This window comes from Uranotaenia lowii, chromosome 1, assembly GCF_029784155.1.
Source record: "Uranotaenia lowii strain MFRU-FL chromosome 1, ASM2978415v1, whole genome shotgun sequence".
Lineage (NCBI taxonomy): Eukaryota > Metazoa > Arthropoda > Insecta > Diptera > Culicidae > Uranotaenia > Uranotaenia lowii.
In genome coordinates, this window is record NC_073691.1 from 107,452,687 (window position 1) to 107,479,392 (window position 26,706).

Sequence of the window (26,706 nt, forward strand, 5' to 3'; positions counted from 1 at the left end):
TGTTGTACGGTAATTCTGTGTGGAAATCACTTCAGTGGCACTTCTCGTCGCCAAATATGCTGTGTTCTCGGTAGAAAATACTAACTCTATTCATATACAGCAATTTTCTCTTAAGATTTTATTTCTTCTAGTAGTCGATACAAAAGTGAAAACGTAACTGACTCTGGAGTGCACCGGTTGGCGCCTAGCGCACATTCGTATAACGGCGAATATCAGTACGACTCGTTGCAGGGTTGAAGCCGAAGTTGCGAGAACAGGGGTGGTAGCAGAAACAAATACCGGCCAACACCAGGCAGCCAGCGAACCGAGCACTGTGCGTGTAAATGTAGCAAAAGCATTAACAAAAATATCCTTCTAATTCAATCCACCAGCACCGGCAAACCACGGCCAAGCTGTGCGTGTGTATGCAGTAAAAGCGATAAAAAAAACATTGCTTCAATTCAATCCACCAGCAAACAACCACGGCTAAGCTGCGCGTGTGTATGTAGCAAAAGCAACAACAAAAACATTCCTTCAATTCACCGGCAAACAACCATCGGCCAAGCTGCCCGGCTTTAGCAGCTGTGTATATGTAGCGTGTGTATGTAATAATAGCAGGCAGTAAGCAAACAAAGTTCTCATTCAATGGGTTTCCCGTTCCTTCACTCCCGTTCCCTATCCCGTTTCCATCGCAAGGCAAAGGAATGCCTTGAAAGGAGGCTCCGTCGTGCGTTTTTTTGGGATTGATCGGTGGCAGAAAGCCTATGACAAACAGCCCTCGTCCTGCATGAAGCTTAAATAGTACACTTGTTAAGATGTCGGACTGGCAAGACGATTTGAATGGTGATATGAGTTCGAATCTCCCCACGGCGCTGTGGTTATTTATTTTATTTTCTTGTTTCTGGGATGGATTATCCAATAGGAACGAAATCCCATAAAATGTTTTTCTTGTTTCGCTTGAATGTAGTGGTCATGCATAATTTTGGTTGGAAACCGATTCCTTATGCCAGTTACGGTTTTTCAAACATACCGTCTTCGGCACAGTGCACATTTCAGAGCATTATCGGCACAGAGATTTGCTTAAAAGGCATTGGATTTCTGTTACCTCTTCTATGGGTGTATTAACAAATAAAGAACTAGCTAAGTCATTCATAGAGAAAATTTTTGAAAAAGAACCGGAACCGATAAAATTTATTACTAACAACTTGATGTTCAAGAGGAAAAATACATTAAAAAACTAAGTTTAGAAAGTATGATGAAAACGATAAAAAATAAGAAAGACCGCAGGGAGTGACAAATTCTCATATTTTATGCTTAAAAACATAAATCTGAAATTGCAAACTAAATTTTTGGAACTAATAAATGAAGTATGGATAAAGGGTCAAATTCCCAAAAAATGGCTACACCCAAAATTCAGCCTCTGTGCCAATGGCGTGTAGTCAATTACATAGCATCATTGGTGTGGAGCGCTATATTTCCGTGCTGTGAGAAATGGGTAAACGGGTTAGCATTTACATGATAATTACACATTGCCATCAGCTACCCCCTCGTATGTTATGTCAACATCGACCCCTCACGTCATCTCCTTCCATCAACACACACACACACCCACACCCACTCGGCCCGCTGGCAACGCACGCCTTCCACTTCGTCGGAACACAGGAACCACTGCAATCGGAATACCGGGACATATAGCGAGGTAAGATTCACCGAGTCATCTCTGGAGCGGATCAGGCCGCACAATTGGCGATCCTGCTAGTTATTATTTAATTTGATCAAAAGAACCTAGGAAATCAAAAAAATCCGAAATCGGATTCTTTGTCAGCCATTTTGAATATTTGGTTCAAATATAAAAGGTCAACAAAAAAAAACGACCCCCGACGTATATTTTCGGTAAGCCTACAAAATTTGATTACGCTCGATAAAATTGTTCTGCCTATTTATTCGCTTGCAAGAAAAGAGGAAAGGACCAAGTTGTTTCAAAGTAAGGTACCGGTGTGTATAGTTATGTTTTTTGAAAATTCCTCCAGTAAGAAATTTTTCTGTATTGACAATTGTTATGGAAAAGAAAGAATCTCGATTACGATGCAGTTTTCATAAACGGACATAAATTTCAGCGATATATTACGATACCTGACGCGATGAGGACTTCCGTCAGAGGAAATGACAAGAATTTATTGGGCGAGATGTGGACTTCCGCCTTGTGAGTTGACGGGTTATAATATATCTGACGCGATGTGGACTTCCGTCAGCCGAAAGATGTTGAAGCGTTTGGCGAGATGAGGACTTCCGCCTGTTATGTCAAAAAAAGGTTGAACATTTCTGGCGCGATGAGGACTTCCGTCAGCTGAACGCGTTTGGCGAGATGAGGACTTCCGCCTAGTGAGATGGTGAGCTTTAAGATGTCTGACGCGATGTGGACTTCCGTCAGCTATAAGATACCGAAGCGTTTTGGCGAGATGAGGACTTCCGCCTGTTAAGTCAAAGAAGATTGAACATTTCTGGCGCGATGAGGACTTCCGGCAGATAAACGGGTTTTGGCGAGATGAGGACTTCCGCCTAGTTTGTTGAATAGCTTCAAGATGTCTGACGCGATGTGGACTTCCGTCAGCTAAAAGATACCGAAGCGTTTTGGCGAGATGAGGACTTCCGCCTGGTTGATCAGGAGGCTTAGATATATCTGACGCGATGTGGACTTCCGTCAGATCAACGATATAGAAGAGTTTTGGCGAGATGAGGACTTCCGCCTGTTTACTCGGAAAAGCTGGTTAGTCAGGAAGCTAGAAGAAATTTATGACGCGATTTTGGCTTCCGTCAGCTAGAAGATATGGAAGCGTTCTAGCGAGATGTGAACTTTCGCTACACAAGTTTACTGGTTTGCAAATGACTGTCGCAATATGGACTTCCGGCAACTGAAGAAGATTGTAGCTATTTGGTGATATGTGAACTTCCGTCCGACATGTCTACGAGTCCGGAACGTGTGACGCGATTTGCCTCTAACTTATAAGGATGAGGGTTTCAAAAATACTTGCTGAAACGAGTCATGTGTTTGGCGAAACATACGCTTGCGATCATGTAAATATGTTTGAGAGATAGTGGGAGTGGACTTTGTCCAGCTAAGGCATCAAGGATGTTCGGCGTTATGACTCCATGACATCCAGGGAAACGAAAGAATTTGCGTAATGAATAACTAAATACTGATGATGTTACAAAAAGGTTTGCAACAATTTGTTTCTCTTCATAGGTACAAGTACAAACAAGTTACGTGCTGTAAGCCTCCGAGATATATTACGATACTGGCCGCAATGAGGGAAAAATTATTATAAATCGTCGTCATCGATCTCCTATTTGAAAAAGATAATTGTGTTGAACAGTTTGGGGCAAGGTAGAACTGGCTGTAAAACTTTACTTAACAAATTATTAACACGTCTATGTTAAATGAAGGAATTTTGTCAGGGTTACAGCAAGAGGCCAAGATTTAAGAAAAATTGCAAAATTATCAGTATTTTTATATTTCGCCCATTCTGCGATCAACTGCGATTACAACAAAATTATTCCCAATAGCCCATCTTTCAATAGTAGCTGTCGAGTCTCCAATACTACAATCTACTAAGTGTTTGCGACAGATTCTTGGTACTCCACCGTGGCTGAAATGTCGTTCCTTGCTGATTTTGATAACCATAGAGTATTGCGGCTAAGACGTTGTATGAAGACAAATTGACACACGGCAGTACCCAAGTAACACAGATTATGCCAACTAGCATTAGGAAGTTTTATCATAGTTTAATTATGGCATTTTTTCGTGCAGCTCGTTTTATGGCGGTTTTATTATGGTCATGCAGAATGATTAGAATTTTTTTTCGACCATATGTTTTCAGATGGTTTTGAAAACGCTAATAAAACTTTTATTAAACATGCTATTTTAGTTATTTTGAAAGAGTTGTGAATGCTTTTTTTAAACTATAATAAAACACAAACCTAGAAGTTTGCTCCAAGCTTTCTTTTGCATGTTCTATAATAGCACTCAGTGCATGATTATTAAACCGCCATAAAACTTAGTGAAAGTTCTCGATCAAGATGTCAAAACAGGACACGCTCAGATTAGATAGCACATATTTGAATTGGAACTCCCATTTTTACACATTTTTGGTAAGTTATGCGTGTTGGTTTTGAGTTAAAATTAAAAAAATACATCTTTGAAAACTTGAAATCACCGAAAGTGGTATGAATATCTTTACAATATGAGTATTGAGTGAATGGGCCCAAATAGTAGGAAAAAAATTGTTGCTTGACGCCATCATGAATTCAAGATGGCGGCTTCCGCTTTTATTTTCAAAGCTGTAAATTACTGAAAATATCGTGAAACCTTCACAATATGATTATTAGGTGAAAGTAATAAGAGAGTAGAATAAGAGTAGAAGTCAAATTTCGTTGCCCTTCGCCATCTTAAATCCAAGATGGTGGCTACAACTCAACTTGAAAATACTGTAAATGACTTAAAATCGCAAAAAACCTATATTATAGGGGTAAAAGTAGAAAGGGATCAACCGGTAGAAGTTGAATTTCGCTATCTGACGCCATCTTGAAATCCAAGATGGCGGCTTCCGCTAAACTTTAAAATGTAGTAAATGACTTAAAATGACATGAAACCCAGGTGGTAGTGGGTGGAAGGGCTTAACGAGTAGAAGTCGAATATTGCTATCTTACGCCATCTTGAAATCCAAGATGGCAGCTTTCTATAAACTTTAAAAATGCTCTAAATCATTGAATATCGCATGAAACCTCCAAAATATGGGTGTTTGTCAATTGGGATAAGCTATAAAAAGTTTATTTTTGCATTCTGACGCTATCTTGAAATCCAAGATGGTGGCTTCAGCTGAACTTAAAAATACTGTAAATGAATGAAAATGGCATGAGCGTTGTATTGGGTGCTAAGGCTCAATGATAGAAGTCAAATATCTGTTTTCGCGTTTCTCTGAAAATCTGTAAGTGACTGAAAATCTCACAAAAACCACCACAAAACAGACCCGTTCGTTTTTTTGCAACATTCGATTTTGGCAACATCGAATTTGGCACATGTGCCTAAATCAGACGGTTAACAGAAACAACATAACCTATAGCTATAGCTGTTCTAGATCTGTTTGCATTTAATGAACACATTTCTTCTTTCCTTAATTGCTTTCGTCTTTCGATTGGTTATGACCGTTTTGACCCAACTTGCCTGCTCTGATACGTAATGAAGTAAGACTATTATTTTTGCAGAGTTGAAAAGGCAGTTATCGAATAATTCACTTCCTCTATAGGGGTTTGCAGTGAATAATGGTTAATGGGCAAATACAGCTTATTCTGATCCAGTTCAATAAGGCCAAATATGGTAAGAATATGACGTGGCCTCTTACAGCAGGATGTGTCGTACTGTGTAATTTGGCCTAGCCGTTGGTATGAAAAATGAAAACCCCAAACGTGAAAAATGACAGTAAACAGGTAGCAGATCGTTTTTTTTGATTAGTTAGTTTGTCTTGAGGTCAGGAATATGGACACCAATACCAGGTGAATTAAGACATTTCGTTATCCAGTTTTTATGATGATGACTTTGGGCCTGCACGGCCGGGGTCTAGTGTTTTTAGACAATGTAGATGTTCTTGTTGGTTGTGGAAAGCCTCAAGCACAATCCAATTTCGAATGGTCTTCAAATTCTGATTTCGATTTCTACCACATTCAGAACAGTAAACTGAAGTGGATTCCAAACCAGCTCGGCTTTCCAGCATAAGAAACTTTCGTTAATACCAGTAATAGCAAGATGACGGGATGACAAACGCGAGGACCTGAAGCAACGTCTTAATTGAATCAGTGCGACCTTCTTCCGATTGTTTTGGCTAAAATTTGCAAGAAAAATAATTCAAAAAAATTAATGTATAGTTAAACTTACAGCGTTCAAAACTGTTTTACAAAGCTTTCTTGAATATTAGTGGTAGAAACTGCGGTGGATTTATCGGAAGTGGTGTACGACTGCGAAAACCTAGCCTAGACAAACGACGGTTAGTTTCGTTTAGAACTAGTCCATTGTGGGTTCAACGGGGAATTTAGCAAGTGCCGGTGCAATGTAGAAGGAAATAAAATTGCGGTCTTCTGGTTTCGCGATCTTCAAATTTTGCTTCCGACCGACCAATTGACTTAATGGACTTGCAGCATGAGAAAGTGGTCGCTCTCCTGAATCACTTATGTATAGTGAGTGGATCGCTTTTCGGAACCATACAGTGATTCGTTTCGACATCCTTGGGAAGGTTTTTGGGGCGTAAGTGGTCCCTCACTCGTTTGCTGCATTCGCACTGTTCCATAATTTGGTATGTTGAGTTGAATTCTGTGGTTCCGGTAAGACTGTAACTGTATTGAGCTTGAAGCCAGAGTTAGATGAACACCCACCAGCACCAGTTTTTTGCAATCAAATGTAGTTTTCCGGGAATTGTATATCGAGAGGAAATCAACTTCTTATCCCGTCGCCGAGAGATCGCAATGTTCAATCGATTTTGAAATTCAAACCGAGTTGTTTACATTCTGGTTTGGCATTTGACACGCTAAAAATTATTACACGCAATCGATATCATTTCTAACCATCTAGAAACTTAATGAGTGTTAACCGGTCCGAATATGTTCAATTACCGAATCAAGAATCACATTTAAGTGGGGAATATAATCATTTAGTGTAAAACTAAAAGTAAAAATTAAAAGTAGTTGAAGGTAATGACATTTTTTTTCTGTTTTTATGAGAGTGGAAGGGGAATGTGGAGCGCTATATTTCCGTGCTGTGAGAAATGGGTAAACGGGTTAGCATTTACATGATAATATTACACATTGCCATCAGCTACCCCCTCGTATGTTATGTCAACATCGACCCCTCACGTCATCTCCTTCCATCAACACACACACACACCCACACCCACTCGGCCCGCTGGCAATGCACGCCTTCCACTTCGTCGGAACACAGGAACCACTGCAATCGGAATACCGGGACATATAGCGAGGTAAGATTCACCGAGTCATCTCTGGAGCGGATCAGGCCGCACAATTGGTACAAGAAGATAACGCGACCGGTGCTGATTCGATTTGCTCCCACTGGCATTAATCTCCCAAGTTAACCGAATTGCGTATGTCTGAAAGAAACAAAATAAAAACGTTTGCACGTCCCTCCCTATCGCATCACAAGACGAAGAAGGATGGAAATAAATACCGGCCAACACCGGCAGCCAGCGAACCGAGCACTGTGCGTGTGAATGTAGCAAAAGCAACAACAAAAATATCCTTCTAAGGCTGATGTCATGCTGAAGCAACTAGCAACGCGACCTACAACGCAACGTTCACACGACTAACCAGCTCTCATTTGATCTCCATGGAAATCGCGCAGACCTGTCATACTGGTCGCTTTGTGTAGCGCGACCAATCTGATGCCAATGTGTTTAGTAGCGCGACTAGTAGGAAATCCAATAGGAACATTGTTTTTTCTCGATTTGAAGCAGTGATTCCGGGTTTTAAGTACGAAGATCTGTCCGAACTTGTGATAATAAACTAAAAACTTTCTTAATCGGCGAGAAAATTTTCATAAATTCTTAGTTCCGGCAAAAAAACAAGGAATTTTGTCGGTTCAAATTTCGGCATTCTTGCAATCCGGGTCGTGATTTGATGAGTTTTTGATGGCTCCGGAAAGAAAGGAGACGATTCAAAGCATTATCAGATGTAGAGAAGTGATGATTTGTAGTGAATTTCAAAGTGACAGGTCGCGCCAGCATGACATACCAATGCAATGCAACGCAATCTTATTGGAACGTTGCGTTGCGTTGCGTTGCTAGTTGTTTCAGCATGACATCAGCCTAATTCAATCCACTGGCACCGGCAAACCACGGCCAAGCTGTGCGTGTGTATGCAGTAAAAGCAACAAAAAAAAACATTCCTTCAATTCACCGGCAAACAACCCCAAGTAACAATTTTAGTTTTATAATAAACTGAAAGTGTGCTTCAAAACTTTGCTATAAAACAACGTTTGATTATATAAACCCCATTAAAACATCTTTAAAACACCTATAAGTGTAAAAAGGCCCACCTACAGGAGGTTCTGAAGAGAACATTATAAGTGCACTATACAACAATATGGACTTGAAAGGGTTTTGGCGAGAGCTGTTTTAAGGTAAAAAATTCCCGTTGCAGAAAACAATTTATTTTGTGAACTAATTGTTCCGAAAAGGGTTTTGAAATTGAATTTATAAAAATTGAATGATCTGACTCAATACCAAAAAAAAATATGGGCAGAATTAAATAATGAGATTATCATTATGTATAAATAATTATTATGATGTTAATCGATTTTTTCATCATGATTATGGGTAAAGTTGTTGCGCATTTGAATTTATCGAGCAGTTTTTCGAAAAACTTGCAAATAAATCGCGCCCTCCTGAAATTTTATGAAATGAAAGAGCTAAATAGACATTTTCGTTAATATTTAGTTGACTTCGATTCACTTCAATATCATTATTTGTTTTGGTCTATGCCGTATTTAGTAGAATATTCAATTAGAACAAACATTATTTCAAGCATTTTTTGGTAATTTACGCATATACACCAATATTGAATGAGAAAATATTCTTAAATTTTCATGATTTCCTCCAAAAATGGCGGTTCAATCAAAATACCAACTGAGCTTGAAGAAATCATTAATAGACCCAACTATTCTTGAGAAAAGTCATCTGAGGAGCAAACATTCTTTTGCAAAACAATTTTACCCCTTAGAGCAAGTTCACTGGTTGAGATGGAGTTGGAAATTTCGAAGGTTTACATCACATCACAACACATTTGCCGTCCACCGGTGTTGGGAAAATCTGATATTCGAACAGCTTCGTGCTGTAAAATTTGTATCGTATAACACTTTTTGGCGGAGGGTGATAGAAAAACACGATGTTTTGCAACACCGAACCGAGTGATAGAGTCGGCGTTGCAATACAGTATTCGTGCATGAAACGCTTCGGTGCTGCCATCTAACTTATGCTCAAAACCTCAGTTGAGGGGAAAATAAAGGAAATTGAGCAATTTCAGGATTTAAACATAAAGTGATATTTTCTTTTTTTTTAAATCTTTTATCACTTAAATTGATACGAATTGCAATGAAGTTATTCAACTCTTTCAAACTTACAGCCAATTTTATTCATGCCCTTGCCAATCAAATACATTTTGAGGCGCAGAGATGCCAGATAGCTGGGTGAATAAATAAATTCTGCTTGTTTGTTTTGTTTGAGCGGTTTTCGGGAGTAGGAAATTGTTTCGCTTTTTTATTTGAAAAAGATATTCCGACGGAATGTCCGATAACAAGTTCGGAACGCCGCCTTTAATGGATCCATCATATTTAGAAAACGGAACCCTCGCTGTTAATTCGACAAGTGTCAATCAGATCAAACGTAGGCGTCGAATCGGGAGTAAAATTCAGCTTGTGTTTGAATTACCTATACTTTTTATGCGTCACTTGCTTAATTATCACTTTGAAAATGATTTAGGAAGAGTTCAAAAACTTTATCAACTCGTGTAATCAAATGCACCACAGAGAACAGACGTACAAGCACGAACAAAAAATCTTTAAAAAAGTGTGTAAAATTTCAAATGCTGACACCCAAAAAATACGTTGAAACTTGACTTAAAACCGTGCCATCTATTGCGCCGTTCAAACGTTACAAATCAAATTTTCACAGTTCTCTTTGGTGTATTTGGAGACATCTGGTGGTTAAGCCAAAAAGGAAAAATTGGTTAAAATGTTCGTTGGAAATTTTACACAAGTTTCGTGAGATAGCTTGTATGTCTGTTCTCTGTGAATGCACTCCAACACAAAACTTCTAATCCTGCAGAATACAGTGTAATATTGGAATGCATTATAACTTAAACAATACTTGTTCATACATATAAATAATAAAATTTTCATAATGATCAAGTAAAATGAATTTGTTTTCAATTTTCAAACGGTGAATTCAAAATAAAAAAAATCAGTAAAATTACTGAAAAGCAAATTCACTTGGCATCGCTGGTTGCTTTCGATTTTATACCTTCGTATTCTATCACACCGGTGGACGGCCAACATTTTTGGTCTATATTTCACGATAGAAAAATTCCCATCTGTGCTACAGCTGTCAAAATTCCTACCACTTTTTCCCAACACCATTGGACTTGCTCTTATAAAACCAAATGATCTATTCGCGGATCTCACCAAGAGTATTTATTTCAGTGCAACTGACAGTTCTCGAAAGAGCACAAAAACAAAACAAAAAAGAACAATAAGCAACCCAAAACAAAACTTTCTGAAGAATTTCTCCAGTTCCTACAGAAAATTTGATTGAAAAGATCCAAATTCTCTATTTCTGTGCTTGACTCGAGGATTCAACGTTCTAATAATCCTACGAAAATGTTCAGCAAATTGCGGATGGCTGTTGCCTACTGGAACCACTTTCGTCTTAAACGCGGAGTCTCGACGTTTTTTATTTCCCAGGTAATGTTTAAATGCTTTTTCATATTAAGTATACAGTTTCATAAATTGTGCAAATTACAGGTTCGACTAAAATATGACTCCTGGGGTAGAACTGAGAATCGTATTTTGACAAAAGCGACCACCAAAACCGGTTAAGAGCCCGCTAAATAAACCGGAAGCTGATGGTATTCAATTTTAGGACCCGAGGACACAATTAGGAGATTCTAATCGTTCGCTAAAAGTTAATAAGCGCGATAGGGGTTCCGAAGAAACTCAACAGAGAAAGAAAATGAGATTATCATATCATTATATTTTGTGAAATGTATAGGTAGTGTATAGTGTAATGAACAGGTATTTCTTATTACCTTATTAAGTTTATTTCACCTCGTAACTCTATTGAATATAGAAAACATTAATTTGAGCTTTTCTAGTTTTGTTTTATTCAGAACACATAAAACTTTCTCAATAAACTAATTTAACTAATGAGATTCACGACTGCATTTATATATTTTTTACTTTAAAAGCAACTGCAACCAATCCGGTTTCCAGAGGATTAATCTGGTTTCCAGTGGATCAATCCGGTTTCCTTGTTTTCCTTGTTCGTGCTTGGTGACAAAACTCGAGACAACTGAGTCTCCCGAAACAGCTTCTTCCTTCATCGGGGGGAACATAATTAGTCAAATACTCCATTTGGTGGTAAACATTTGAGACGATGCCACACATACACATTTTGACATTTCGATCGAATTTGGACTTACATTCTTTGTTGGTTTTCTAGAGAGGTTTTATAATTGCTTTGTAGTGCTCTACTAAACCAAAAAAATTAAAGGTTATAAAACATTCTTTGTTGTTGTTTTCTTCAAGGTTGGTTTTCTAGAGTGGTTTAATAATTGCTTTTTAGCGCTCTTCTAAACCAAAAAAATTTATGGTTATAAAACCAACACAAAATTTGACAGGAGTTCTATAAAAAGATTCTATAGTGGTTTTTAAGCTATCTTAAAGGGCAATCATATAGAGTTCCTTGTAAATTACGTTATAAAGCAAACAATACTTTATAAATCCCTTATACAACAACTATTTTTTTTTTATAAAACCATTCAGAGTTTAAAATGTTGCTTGGGAACCACGCACCGGCCAAGCTGCCCGGCTTTAGCAGCTGTGTATATGTAGCGTGTGTATGTAATAGCAGGCGGTAAGCAAACACAGTTCTCATTCAATGGGTTTCCCGTTTCCTTCACTCCCGTTCTCTTTCCCGTTTCCATAACAAAAATAGCTGCCCGGCTTTGGCAGCAGTGTATATGTAGCGTGTGTATGTAATAGCAGGCAGTAAGCGAAGCACAGTTCTCATTCAATGGGTTTCCCGTTCCTTCACTCCCGTTCCCTTTCCCGTTTCCATCCCAAGACAAAGGAATGCATTGAAAGAAGGCCAAACGCCGGGAAGCCGCCGTTGTGCGTTTTTTTCTATTGATCGGTGACAGAAAGCCTATGACAAATATCCCTCGTCCTGCATGAAGCTTGAATAGTACACTGGTTAAAATGCCGGTCTGGCAAGACGCTATGATTGGTAATCTGAGTTCGATTCTCACTACGGCGCTGTGGTTTTAATTTTTATTTTTTTTGTTTCTGGGATGAATTATCCAATAGGAATAGGTTTTTCTTGTTTCGCTTGAATGTAGTGGTCATCATTTTGGTTGGGAGCCGAGTCCTTATGCCAGTTACGGTTTTTCAAACATACCGTTTTCGGCACAGTGCACATTTCAGCGCATTATCGGCACAGAGATATGCTAAATAGGCATTGGATTTTTGCAACCTCTTCTATGGGTGTAGAGATCAAAATAGTTCCCATACTAAAACCAAATAAAGACAAACTATTAGACACCTCCTACAGACCGATATCTCTTATCAATATTAATCTCAAAATTATAAATGTAGAAATCAAAAATCGTCTTAATCATTTTATCAAAATCAATAATATTTTACCACCACTATCATACGGATTCAGGGAAAACTCATCCGCGATAGATTGTGTAAATCATCTTGTTTCAACAATAACGGAAGCAAAAAGAAACAAAAAGTTTTCAATAACGATATTCATGGATCTAACAAAAGCGTTTGACTCCGTGGACATTAACATACTAGGGGAGATGAGGGCATAACGAGCACCCGAGGCATAATGAGAACTACGCTTTTCTACGAAAGTGCGTATTTTCTTAAATAAATTTTCATGAGGATTTGTTTCGTACTTCCTATAGTATTAATTTTTCACAAAAAAAGAAATCTCCTTATCATCTTTACAGAGATATTTAAAAAAAACTAGCTTGGTTCTCAAGTTACGAAAATATTATAATTTTTGAGCACCACGAAATAAGCTCTTATGATCTTAAAATACTGTTGATCTATAATGTACGCACTGCAACATGATGTACACATTGTTTCTCAATTTTTACCATCAAAAAATTTTTGATTTTTTACTTTTATCAATTTTAAAACACGTTTTTACTTAAATTTGTTGACTAGGGGCATATAGAGCACCATATTATCGAGGCATAATGAGCATTCTCTGCCGTAGAATCTAGCAGCGAATTAAAATTGATTTATAGCGCCACACCTTGACTAGTTTTCATCCGACAATTTAGCCTATTGGTAAGGTGTCGGAGAGGTAATCAAAAGACTAGAGTTAGATTTCTGTTCGAGGTGATTTTTTCCATTCACAATTCATGATTGATTTTTTTATTGTTACATTATACGGCTAGTAGCATCATCCTCCAAACAAAGCACTTAATGTATGAGCGTGCGTGAATTGTTTGTATTCTACAAACAGATCTAGATTATTTTGTTATTGCTTTGTTTGATGAATCTACGACTCACCTGACTTCATCGAATTGAATTCGCTGCTAGATTCCCCGGCAAAAACGCACATCTTGCTCTGATTAATGGTGCTCATACTGCCTCAGGGGGGGTTCTCATTATGCCTCCACAGTGGCTGGTTTTCAGCTTTTGGCAAAATTTTTTAAAATGCATTTTTTAACGTTTTCATCTAGTTTTTAACGTTTCAGCCCGTTAGGGAATAGGCTTTTCAAGTGTCTGAACACGAAACAATAATGTAACCTCCATATTATAGCTATTTTCTATGGTTAAATAACCGTTTTCCTTAAGGTGGCCATTATGCCCCCATCTCCCCTACTCACGAATTTAGACTTACTTAAAATCCCAATAACAATTTTAAATTGGTTTTACCTATATCTCACACAACGAACAGTTATCTTGGAAACCGCTAACAACAAAATTTCAAAATCAACAGATAAAGGACTCCCTCAAGGATGTCCCTTGTCCCCTTTGCTCTTCAACCTTTACACCGTAACCCTACATAATATAACAAACGACAAAGTCATAGTTAAGCAATTGCAGACGATTTTGCAATAACAGTCATAGGAGACTCTATTGAAGAAATAGAAAGAACAGCTAACATCATAATGAACATATTCCACCAAGAACTAACTGAACTTAAAATAGATGTAAACCCCACTAAATCAGCTGCCATACTTTTCCATGCAAGAATAGCAGATCGAATCAACATCCAAATAAACGCACAGCCAATACCACAAACAGAAAAACATAAATATTTGGGATGCATCATAGATAATAAATTAACACACAAACCACACATAGCCTATTTGGAAACAAAAGCAAGAAAAAGATTAAATTTAATAAAAATAATAGCCAGGAAATCTAGCGGTGCAAACCCTAAAACCGTACTCAAAGTAAATAAAGCCATTATCAGATCCCAACTGGATTATGGGATTTCCATATACGGAGGCACAGCAAAATCCAATATAAAAAAATTGAATACTATCTATAACTCATCTATAAGAACTAGTCTCAGACTATTAAAATCGACTCCAACAAACGTGCTTTGCTCCGAATCAGGAGAAATGCCTCTTAATTGTAGAGCCAAATTTCTTGCAAAAAAACAAATGCTGAAAGACTTTGTATACGAGAAACCCATTACTGATATCATTAATAAATTCATAGAATATAATGTACTACACAGTATTAAATAATTACGTGTTATAACCTGCAAATAAATGGAACAAGTTATTTCTACTAAATTTACATGACTTACGACGTAATGTAAATTCCCGAAAGGAAAAAAAATGTCATTGTGAATTTACATGACCATAACAATGAATCCGTACCAGCTCATTATCCCTTATAAGTTTTTGAATCATCATTTTATCCGATTCTTGCCGTCAGTTTAATAACAAAGCATGACAATGGCTTGAAAGATGGTCATAATGTTTATGATTACTTGAAATCCACGAGCTACAGATTAGAAACAGCATTTTCTTCGCGCATCAAATCGAACTTGCTGCTTACCGGTCGGCCGTTCGGTGTTTGTTTGTAAAACGATCCTGCTACAGGGTGTATCTGAATTTTATTTTAGTTTCGTTAATAGTTTTTGGATGAATGATTTTGAAAAAAAATTTTAATTACTATTCAAAATAGGTAACACTAAGTTTATCTAGAATGTTTTTTGATTAATAATACTTGTTATTTGCTCGTTGTACATTGAAATGTCCTTTGCAAAATGATGGAATGTGAGGAAGGGGAAATGAAGCTTTAATTTGTTTGAATAAATATTAAACAATTCAGATCGATTCACTTGTATATAAATCCAAGAACCTCATTTTTTTTAATTCACAAGTTTATACTTAAATCGAAGAATAAAGAGAAAAAAAGCTTTATTGTGCTGAATCTTTTGTAACAACAAATTGAGAATATTGTTGACTTTTTTGTGCAATATTTATTTAAACCAAAAGTTTGACTACTTTTTGTGCTATTCATTTTAAATTGTTAGATTTCATATCAATGTTATCGATTAAAGTTATTCCTATATTTAAAAAAAATATATATATATAATTAAGAATCAAAGACAAGAGGTGAACAGTTGCTTAGAACAAAACATCATTTCTTCAATAAAGTCTATGAAATTCTATCGAGTAATATACTATTTTTAAAGTGTTTTTTTTACAATAAGCAATAAAACATAATTTGTTTTTGGTGAAATTTGTTCAAAGGATTTCACTTTTTTATATTTAATAAAATTGGCAAACAATAAGACACACCCTGTGCGCGACAGCAACGTTTCTGATTCTGAACATCGCTTCAAGCAAAAGGCCCTTAGGCCGATGACATAGTGAATACGATGCGATGCGATGCGGTGAATGCGATTCAATGCGGTGAACCACATTTGATGAAAATGTATGTGAATCGCTTAAACCTGACATACTCAACGCGGCGAAGGAGATGTCAATTTGTTCCGCCGCTCGAGTTCGCATAGGCTGCGTCCGTAAATTTTCCGCCAATTCGCATCGCATCGCATTCACTATATCATCGGCCTTATTCTGCGCCGCGAGTGACGTGACGATAGTCGACTCACCCAAATCACTCTATTCTAGTAGTCGGTTTAGGTGAGGAACATCACTTCGGATGAACTTTTTGAGTTTTTACCCCATTCTGGTAGTCACCGTGGGTAAGAAACGTCGCATTCGGGTGACGATTTTAGGTGACAATTGTCGGTACCTTTTCAGGTGGCGACGAGAGAGAAATTGAACGGAAAATTGATACAAAATGGAATATTTTGGTTCTAAGTATTTATTTACAATGAAGTTTGATAATTTTGAACACAATCAGATTGCTCATGCAGTTTTTCTGGGATTAAAACTCAAAATTAAAAAGCTCGCGATTGCTGGATAGTTCTCGCTTTCATTTTTCAAAATTTCGGAATCTTTCTATAATTAAATCAGCTTGTACCGTGAAAGCACCACCAATGGCCGCGCACTTTCATTCAACTTAAATTTTTATCTTCTCCAAAATTCAACAACGAAAATATAACTTATTTTTAGGGCGACTCATAAATACTCAACATATCACATATGACTTATAAAAAGAGACGGCATATTTCATTATAGCATTTTTATTTGTGATTAAAATTATATAGATTCGTTTAATAATGCCCCTATCTTAAAAAATATTTCTAGCCAACAAACGAGAGAAAACACATGAGTGAGGGTCATTTGTCAGAAAAGACTGCGCCCAAGCTTTAGACCAAATAAAAACTGAATGATTATCTTAAACCTCAAATATGGCATTAAAAATTCAACAAGAAAACTAAAGAAGAAATCTTATCTAAAAAATGGTTCTGAGATTTGCGTTCTAACCTGAAACCGTATTCTAAAAACTGAAATCTAAAACCTCAGTCAGAAAGTGTAATGTGATATCTGATTCGGAATTGAAATTTATAATCTTAACATTAGATCTTTTGAGGGGTGATATAATCAGGACAATCAGCCTTATTCTGCGCCGCGCGTGACGTGATGATTGTCACCTCACCTCGGAGTCACCGTGACTTTTGTCACCTTATTCCCGGAGTCGATGTGGGTAAAGTGACAGTATCTCATTCAGGTGAGTGACTGAATGAACACATCTGTCAAAATGGTCGTCATTGCGCTGATGTTGTTTTGATTTCGCTCGCGGTTCGGATTTTCGGGATTAAATTTCTTAACAACGGATTCGATTTCCGGTTCGAAAAACGTCGTAATCGGTTTGTATGGTGTCAGCAAATCATTCAATAAGGAAAATGGGCAGGTTACGCGACCCAAGCGGACAATCCGAGGATTAAATCTGAGCCGGGAACCTGCTGTGAAACACCAACACAAGAATCGACGTCAAAAATTGTAAGTGATACAAAAATTTCAGATTAGTTTCAAAAAATTAAAATAAATTAAAAGAAAACATTGCAGGTTTGTGGCGATTATGGTGTTCAATTTTACGACCTGAAAATTTCAGTTTGAAATAACTGTAAGGTTTCGATCAAATTGTTATTAGGTGTTGGCTCGGATGTGGTTTCGCAATTCAATGCAGCCGATGACATCCATACGGTTTGTCGAGCACATCAACTGGTTATGGAAAAATACAAATGACACTTCAATTAAACTGTTCAAACCGTTTGGTCGTTGGGTGCGGACAATTGTTTTTGGTAAGATAGTTGATTGTCGCGTACCAATTCTCTACTAATGGTTTTTATTGTTATTTTTTTAGAGGTTAACATGAAGGCCGAATCAGGAAGAACATTTTGGAAGGTATCTCCGAAGAGTGCGGCTTACTTCCTTTCCACCCCCAAACGACCGACCAACCAATCGAAATTTCCCTAATCAGAACAGGCCACGACACAAGAACGAAAACCAGCCGGGCAAGGTCAAAATTGCGAACCAGTTGAAGTTTATCGACAAGCATCCGGAAGAGGAACAGGAAATTCTTACCGAACCTCCATCGGTGACTGACAAAAATTTGGCCGAAGCCTCTACTGCCCGAGTCTATACCCGATGCAGTTCCTAATATGCATAAAAGTTCTGCCGTAACTGATTCTTTGGCATTTCCGAATTTCAAAATATCTCCGCGAAGTCTCAAAGATTATTTAAAAGTTTTTTTTTAAGCTGATAGTCTATGATATTTTTTTTTTAAGACGATGTACTTTACAGAGATGGTAGAAGAATGAGCACTTCACGAACAAATGTGCACTTTCCCACATGCTACTAATAATTCAATAATTTGCTGCCAAAGGATAAATAACATTCTACATTGTAATTTAAAAAAAAAAATCAGAATAAAAGCTATAACTACATATTTGTCAAGTTTTTACTATTCTTCTACATTTGAAAATTAAAGAAGAACAACTTTAAAAATTGTATCAGAAACTATTTTTTTTATTAATTTACTACTTGAAGTTCAACAATCGCTTAACTGGACGATAGATGGTGACCTGATACTTTTTTGCTCATCAAATTCTCGTCGTGTTTACTAATTTATTGATTATTGGCATTAATATTCTAATACATTTGAAAATTAAAGAAGAACAACTTTAAAAATTGTATAAGAAACTTTTTTTTAATTTACTTCTACTTGAAGTTCGACAATCGCTTAACTGAACGATAGATGGTGACGATACTTTTTTGCTCATTAAATTCTTGTCGTGTTTACTAGTTTATTGATGATTTTAAGCATTAAAACATGCTAGTTGAAAAATATGATTGAATTTCAACAATTAATAACCCGCTTTACAGTAATTTTCGTGTTTTTTCATTTCATTTCTATCTCGTCGCCACCTGAAAAGGTACCGACAATTGTCACCTAAAATCGTCACCCGAATGCGACGATTCTCACCCACGGTGACTACGAGAATAGGGTAAGAACTCACAAAGTTCATCCGAAGTGACGTTCCTCACCTAAACCGACTACCGGAATAGAGTGACTTGGGTGACTCGACTATCCTCACGTCACTCGCGGCGCAGAATAAGGGCCAATTTTGCCAGAAGCATTCGCATCTTTTTCGGTATGTGAACATCCTGCCAGGTGGACTGCTGGAAATCTACAAATGAAAGTTCAAAGTTAGACATGATGGAAAGAGAACTTTTTGGATGATAAGTTTAGATTTATGCTAAAATATACGGTGATAAAACATAAAAATACTTACTGATCGGTATACGTTCGTGGTTCGGGTCCCTTGCCCTGTTGTTCTTTCATCAGAATCCGGTTCCAGCATCTTATCCAAAGGAGCCGTAAAAACGCAATCTTTCGACGGTTTGGTTTTTCCGTTATTTAAAATGTTAGCTTGATGCTTTAGGCCAAACTGCTCTATATTTTCCTGGAACACAGGCTTTTCAAGGAATGGCTCTCCCAGAATGCACAATCCACAGTTGATGTCACTGTGGGAAGTGAGTTTTATTAATTGAAATAGTAATAACAAATGAAACCTCAATCTAACAACTGAATACCTGTGTGGATTTGTCATGTGGATATATACTCAACTCGTTCCGCAGGAATCAACAGAAGTAAACATTCAGCCAGACGCCTGTTGAAAACTTTCCTTCCTCGGTTGCTTACTACTGCTTTTCCACAGCAACCTTGTGGTGGCTACGGTGTAGGAAAATAACTTATTTTACGCTTAAACTGTTTGCTTATGCCGTGGAAAACAGCGGAGACCTTTTTAGAGCTGGAATTTTCCTCCGTTATTCTGGAATTTGATTATGTAATTCCGAAACACAAACCAAATCAAAACAAACTGATCGGATTGACGTTCGTGGTCACTCAGTCACTCACCTAGGAAATGAACCTCTGTCACTTTACCCGCATCGACTCCGGGAATAAGGTGACAAATCTCACGGTGACTCGAGGTGACGTGACAATCGTCACCTCATGCGCGGCGCAGAATAAGGGCCAAAGTCATGTAAAATTACAACAAATTGACCCGAATGAGGAAACGCATGTTTTTTTTTCAGGGCTGCGTTATAATATACAACACATCTGACCGAGTTTTACATGAAATCAAATTTAACATGAAATGTAGAACTCAGATTTTTTTTGTGTGTACCCAAATCGTATACCTTTCTGGAAAAAACTGTATTTGAAAATAAATATTTATTAGCAATAACATCCCAACCTAAAACAACCAACTTTAGCGATGAACCACTAGATATAAAGAAAATCCACTCGGAAATCCCGAACCTGAAACGAAAAGAAATAAATACCAATACAATTAAAATAATAATAAATAATCTACTCAATGAAGAAAACAAAAACTTTGTACAAATTTTTACAGATGGCTCAAAAACACCTAACGGAGCAGGTGTAGGAATATGGGTGAACATCAATAATGAGACATTTTCACTAAAGCTAAACCAAGAACTATCGATCATGAATATCGAACTCATAGCAATTAAACTCGCTATATAGACATAAAAGAAACGAGAAACCAAACCCAATTTGTCATTTGTACAGACTCCAAATCAGGATTGGAAAGCATTAGAAATCAAAAAGGAAAAAACAATTATATAATTAGAGAAATCATAGACAAGCTAAAAAATAGAACAACAACATCCACCTTCAGTGGGTGCCGGCTCACGTAGGAGTGGGAGGGAACGAAACAGCTGATAAATTAGCAAAGGAAGGATGTACCAGCAATAATAATTACTTTTCACCAATCCCTTTAAACGATGGTATTAATGTAGCCACAGAAAACAGACGAACAAGCTCTGTGGTACAAGCTCGAACAAAAAACCGTCAAAAAAGTGTGTAAAATTTCAAATGCTATCACCAAAAAAATACGTTAGAAACTGACAGCAAACAGTCCCAAGCAACATTTTAAACTCTGAATGGTTTTATAAAAAAAAAATAGTTGTTGTATAAGGGATTTATAAAGTATTGTTTGCTTTATAACGTAATTTACAAGGAACTCTATATGATTGCCCTTTAAGATAGCTTAAAAACCACTATAGAATCTTTTTATAGAACTCCTGTCAAATTTTGTGTTGGTTTTATAACCATTAATTTTTTTGGTTTAGAAGAGCGCTAAAAAGCAATTATTAAACCACTCTAGAAAACCAACCTTGAAGAAAACAACAACAAAGAATGTTTTATAACCTTTAATTTTTTTGGTTTAGTAGAGCACTACAAAGCAATTATAAAACCTCTCTAGAAAACCAACAAAGAATGTAAGTCCAAATTCGATCGAAATGTCAAAATGTGTATGTGTGGCATCGTCTCAAATGTTTACCACCAAATGGAGTATTTGACTAATTATGTTCCCCCCGATGAAGGAAGAAGCTGTTTCGGGAGACTCAGTTGTCTCGAGTTTTGTCACCAAGCACGAACAAGGAAAACAAGGAAACCGGATTGATCCACTGGAAACCAGATTAATCCTCTGGAAACCGGATTGGTTGCAGTTGCTTTTAAAGTAAAAAATATATAAATGCAGTCGTGAATCTCATTAGTCAAATTAGTTTATTGAGAAAGTTTTATGTGTTCTGAATAAAACAAAACTAGAAAAGCTCAAATTAATGTTTTCTATATTCAATAGAGTTACGAGGTGAAATAAACTTAATAAGGTAATAAGAAATACCTGTTCATTACACTATACACTACCTATACATTTCACAAAATATAATGATATGATAATCTCATTTTCTTTCTCTGTTGAGTTTCTTCGGAACCCCTATCGCGCTTATTAACTTTTAGCGAACGATTAGAATCTCCTAATTGTGTCCTCGGGTCCTAAAATTGAATACCATCAGCTTCCGGTTTATTTAGCGGGCTCTTAACCGGTTTTGGTGGTCGCTTTTGTCAAAATACGATTCTCAGTTCTACCCCAGGAGTCATATTTTAGTCGAACCTGTAATTTGCACAATTTATGAAACTGTATACTTAATATGAAAAAGCATTTAAACATTACCTGGGAAATAAAAAACGTCGAGACTCCGCGTTTAAGACGAAAGTGGTTCCAGTAGGCAACAGCCATCCGCAATTTGCTGAACATTTTCGTAGGATTATTAGAACGTTGAATCCTCGAGTCAAGCACAGAAATAGAGAATTTGGATCTTTTCAATCAAATTTTCTGTAGGAACTGGAGAAATTCTTCAGAAAGTTTTGTTTTGGGTTGCTTATTGTTCTTTTTTGTTTTGTTTTTGTGCTCTTTCGAGAACTGTCAGTTGCACTGAAATAAATACTCTTGGTGAGATCCGCGAATAGATCATTTGGTTTTATAAGGGGTAAAATTGTTTTGCAAAAGAATGTTTGCTCCTCAGATGACTTTTCTCAAGAATAGTTGGGTCTATTAATGATTTCTTCAAGCTCAGTTGGTATTTTGATTGAACCGCCATTTTTGGAGGAAATCATGAAAATTTAAGAATATTTTCTCATTCAATATTGGTGTATATGCGTAAATTACCAAAAAATGCTTGAAATAATGTTTGTTCTAATTGAATATTCTACTAAATACGGCATAGACCAAAACAAATAATGATATTGAAGTGAATCGAAGTCAACTAAATATTAACGAAAATGTCTATTTAGCTCTTTCATTTCATAAAATTTCAGGAGGGCGCGATTTATTTGCAAGTTTTTCGAAAAACTGCTCGATAAATTCAAATGCGCAACAACTTTACCCATAATCATGATGAAAAAATCGATTAACATCATAATAATTATTTATACATAATGATAATCTCATTATTTAATTCTGCCCATATTTTTTTTTGGTATTGAGTCAGATCATTCAATTTTTATAAATTCAATTTCAAAACCCTTTTCGGAACAATTAGTTCACAAAATAAATTGTTTTCTGCAACGGGAATTTTTTACCTTAAAACAGCTCTCGCCAAAACCCTTTCAAGTCCATATTGTTGTATAGTGCACTTATAATGTTCTCTTCAGAACCTCCTGTAGGTGGGCCTTTTTACACTTATAGGTGTTTTAAAGATGTTTTAATGGGGTTTATATAATCAAACGTTGTTTTATAGCAAAGTTTTGAAGCACACTTTCAGTTTATTATAAAACTAAAATTGTTACTTGGGAGTGCCATCTATTGCGCCGTTCAAGTGTTACAAATCAACTTTAAAGTGCCCAGTTTTCGAAAAGGCGTAATTGTAGCCAAAAAACAAAAATTAGTTCAAAAAGGGTGTTGGAATTTTTACACAAGTTTCGTGGGCTAGCTTGTACGTCTGTTCTCTGTGTATGTAGCCAAAAACGAGTCTTCCCGAATAGAAAAACATTGTGAAAAAACCATGAGTTTCATTTTCACATTACCATGGATTTTATGGTTGACACTATAAATAACATGGTACAAGAAACGTTGAATGCACTGTCAAATTGATCGTTTTTGACAGTGAAATTTATGGTTTAGACCAAAATTACCATGAAAAAAGGGGGTTGTTAAGCAACTTAAAAAATGAAAAAATCAACTTTTTTCCATACATTTCAAAACACAAAACTATCAAGTTCATGGTCATTACAGCTTCCAGTTTTACTCAAGGAAACTGTGAAATTCAATGTTTTTCAATGAATTCTCATGGTTTTAAGGAAGATTAAATTCAATGTTACTTCTTGATCTTCTAATTAAATTATCGTGTATAATTTTCGTTTGTATAATATTTATTTTTGATTTCAACATATTCAACAACATAACATATTCATATTTAATAACACCTCGAGAATGCTGTCGTCTTTCCGTTGACCACCAGCTGGAATGTTCGGAAACGCTAACGGGAGAGCTAATTGATTTCTTTCCACTTCTTCACAATTCGGGGGAAGGGATATTATATAACTGAAATTGATGATAAAAACAGATTATATAATGATATTTTTTTCCAAGCGTCGATAAAACTCACCATTTTGATCATACCCAAACACTGCCCGAATAGCAAAGACCGTGGTATTAATATAACCGAACAATGATTTTCACCTTTACAATAAACTTCATTGTAATATCTAAATCTCTGCCAACCACATTAAATTTTGAAACCACCATAGTTTTTCAAGTCACCATGGAGTATATCGTTTTTTCAAAATTCTTCATAGTGCTCGAAAATATCAGGCGCACGGTATCACAATAATTGTCTTGTGATTATTATTGTTACTGTGTACTTTATGGTAGATTTAAAATCTGAACCATATCGAACATTGGTTAATTACTGCTTTTTTTACGCAATTAAAAATTTTCGTGTAGTGACTATGAAGCGCGCCATTTTGTTCGGAAGAGCGCAACACAAAAACGAAACAAAAGAGCGGAACCGGACAAATCCGTGAATTCTAGTGAATATCAACGGGCCTGGTTTGAACCAGGAATTGTCAATCAGAGCATTCTCTTGGCTGGAGGAAATAACTCCCGTTGATCAACCAGCCTGCCAATGACTCAGGTGAGAAATTAATTTATTTTAAAATCAAACGGCTAATAATGAAGAAAAACAATTCTCTTTCAGGTATTAAAAACATTGGCGTGCAATTTCACCCCAAGAAAAGACGGTGGCCGGAAACCGAATCGTGCCTCCGCTTCTCGAACCGACCAAAAAGCAGGCAAGTTAGAGATGTTGCCCACTGACATGGATCAAGAAAATAATGTTCCTTTTCCAATTGATTTTTTATTTATAATGAATGGAAAATCGTTTGTTTTATGATGTTTTTTTTTCAAATAAAGTGAACTAAACACAAAAATGTGTTTTAATCGAATATATATTTATGAAAGAAATAATTAAAAGTATAAAACCATGAAAATTCACGGTCCCAAATATTTTTTTGCACTATGAATAAACAATTATGTTCATTGTTGTTAAAACAATGAAAATACCTTGAAAAACATTGAATTCCACAGTTTTCCTTGAAATATTTAAACGATGTAAGAACAATACATATCATAGTTTTCTGTTTCAGATTGTATGGAAAAAAGTTGATTTTTTCATTGTTAAGTTGCTTAACAACCCCCTTTTTTCATGGTAAATTTTGCCAATACCATGAAATTCACTGTCAAAAATCATGAATTTGACAGTACATTCACGGTTTCATATACCATGATTCGCATAGTTTCTACCATAAAATTCAAGGTGGCGTGAAAATGAAATTCATGGTATTTTCACAATGTTTTTCTATTCGGGTGGGCGGTTAGTTTTGCCGAAAAACCATCAAATTAAGTTGAATCGAAATTGTTTGACCGAAATTTTTTCTAAGAGCAAGTTCACTGGTTGAGATGGAGTTGGAAATTTCGAAGGTTTACATCACATCACAACACATTTGCCGTCCACCGGTGTTGGGAAAATCTGATATTCGAACAGTTTCGCGCTGCAAAATTTGTATCGTATAACACTTTTTGGCGGAGGGTGATAGAAAAACACGATGTTTTGCAACACCGAACCAAGAGATAGAGTCGGCGTTGCAATACAGTATTCGTGCATGAAACGCTTCGGTGCTGCCATCTAACTTATGCTCAAAACCTCAGTTGAGGGGAAAATAAAGGAAATTGAGCAATTTCAGGATGTAAACATAAAGTGATATTTTCTTTTTTTATTTAATCTTTTATCACTTAAATTGATACGAATTGCAATGAAGTTAATCAACTCTTTCAAACTCACAGCCAATTTTTTTCATGCCCTTGCCAATCGAATACATTTTGAGGCGCAGAGATGCCAGATAGCTGGGTGAATAAATAAATTCTGTTTGTTTGTTTTGTTTGAGCGGTTTTCGGGAGTAGGAAATTGTTTCGTTTTTTATACGCTTCGCCCTCCGCAATCTACCATGGAACGATCCTGTCAATCTTCCTGCATACGAAAACAGATGCAATCTTATTGGTCTACAAACACTGTCTTCCCGTCGAGCTTTGTCTGATGCATCTTTTATATCTGACATAATACTGGGTCATATCGACTGTTCCCAAATTTTAGAACTTGTGAATTTTAACAGTAGGCCCAGAAACCTTCGCTCTCAATCTTTCCTAGTTGATCCGCATGCTTCTACTAATTATGGTCAAAATGCACCTCTCATAAAAACAATCCGAACATTCAACCGCGTTTCATCAGAATTTGATTTTCATATCTCCCGAAACACACTCAAATGTAAATTCCGTAGAGCTCTTTCATAATTATAGTTTTAAGAGATAATTGTATTGTGTGATAAATTTAAGTACTCGGTGTATCATTTAGATTTAAATTGTAATCTGTTGATGCAAAAGATGAGGGTTTTTACGCGCATATGAGACGGATTCAATCTTTTTCATATGGGCTTTTTCCCCTCCAATAAAGATAAAGATAAAGATATTCCGTCGGAATGTCCGATAACAAGTTCGGAACGCCGCCTTTAATGGATCCATCATCTTGAGAAAACGGAACCCTCGCTGTTAATTCGACAAGTGTCAATCAGATCAAACGTAGGCGTCGAATCGGGAGTAAAATTCAGCTTGTGTCCTGAATTATCTATACTTTTTATGCGTCACTTGCTTAATTATCACTTTGAAAGTGATTTAGGAAGAGTTCAAAAACTTTATCAACTCGTGTAATCAAATGCTCTCCAATACCAAACTCCTAATTCTGCAGAATACAGTTTAATATTGGAATGCATTATAACTTAAACAAGACTTGTTCATACATATAAATAATAAAATTTTCATATTGACACTAGGTACTATTTCAAGATAATGATCAAGTAAAATGAATTTGATTTCAATTTTCGAACGTCGAAACGAATAAAAAAGTCAGTAAAATTACTGAAAAGCAAATTCACTTGGCATCGCTGGTTGCTTTCGATTTTATACCTTCGTATTCTATCAGGGCGGTCCCAACGGTAGATGCAAAACACGGTTTTCGACCACGCTAAAACATTTCGGCTGGCACCGGTGTCGTATATTGCTGTTTTAG

The 26,706-nt window shown here is 36.5% G+C and overlaps 1 protein-coding gene across 4 annotated transcripts in view; it reads right to left on the bottom strand.

The window, feature by feature from the left end:
- Window positions 1-14,687: 14,687 nt before the first annotated feature.
- Window positions 14,688-26,706, bottom strand: part of LOC129756510 (pleckstrin homology domain-containing family A member 8) — a 107,720-nt gene continuing 95,701 nt past the window's right edge. The window contains exons 4-8 of one of the 4 annotated variants that reach the window (XR_008739480.1): window positions 19,634-20,038; window positions 19,309-19,547; window positions 19,008-19,239; window positions 18,760-18,902; window positions 14,688-18,639 (exon numbers count right to left, since the gene is read on the bottom strand). The gene's annotated coding sequence lies outside the window, so the exon portion shown is untranslated. Of the gene's footprint in view, window positions 18,903-19,007; window positions 19,240-19,308; window positions 19,548-19,633; window positions 20,039-26,706 lie in introns of all 4 variants that reach the window. The other 3 variants (XR_008739476.1, XR_008739481.1, XR_008739474.1) reach the window with 3 other exon arrangements.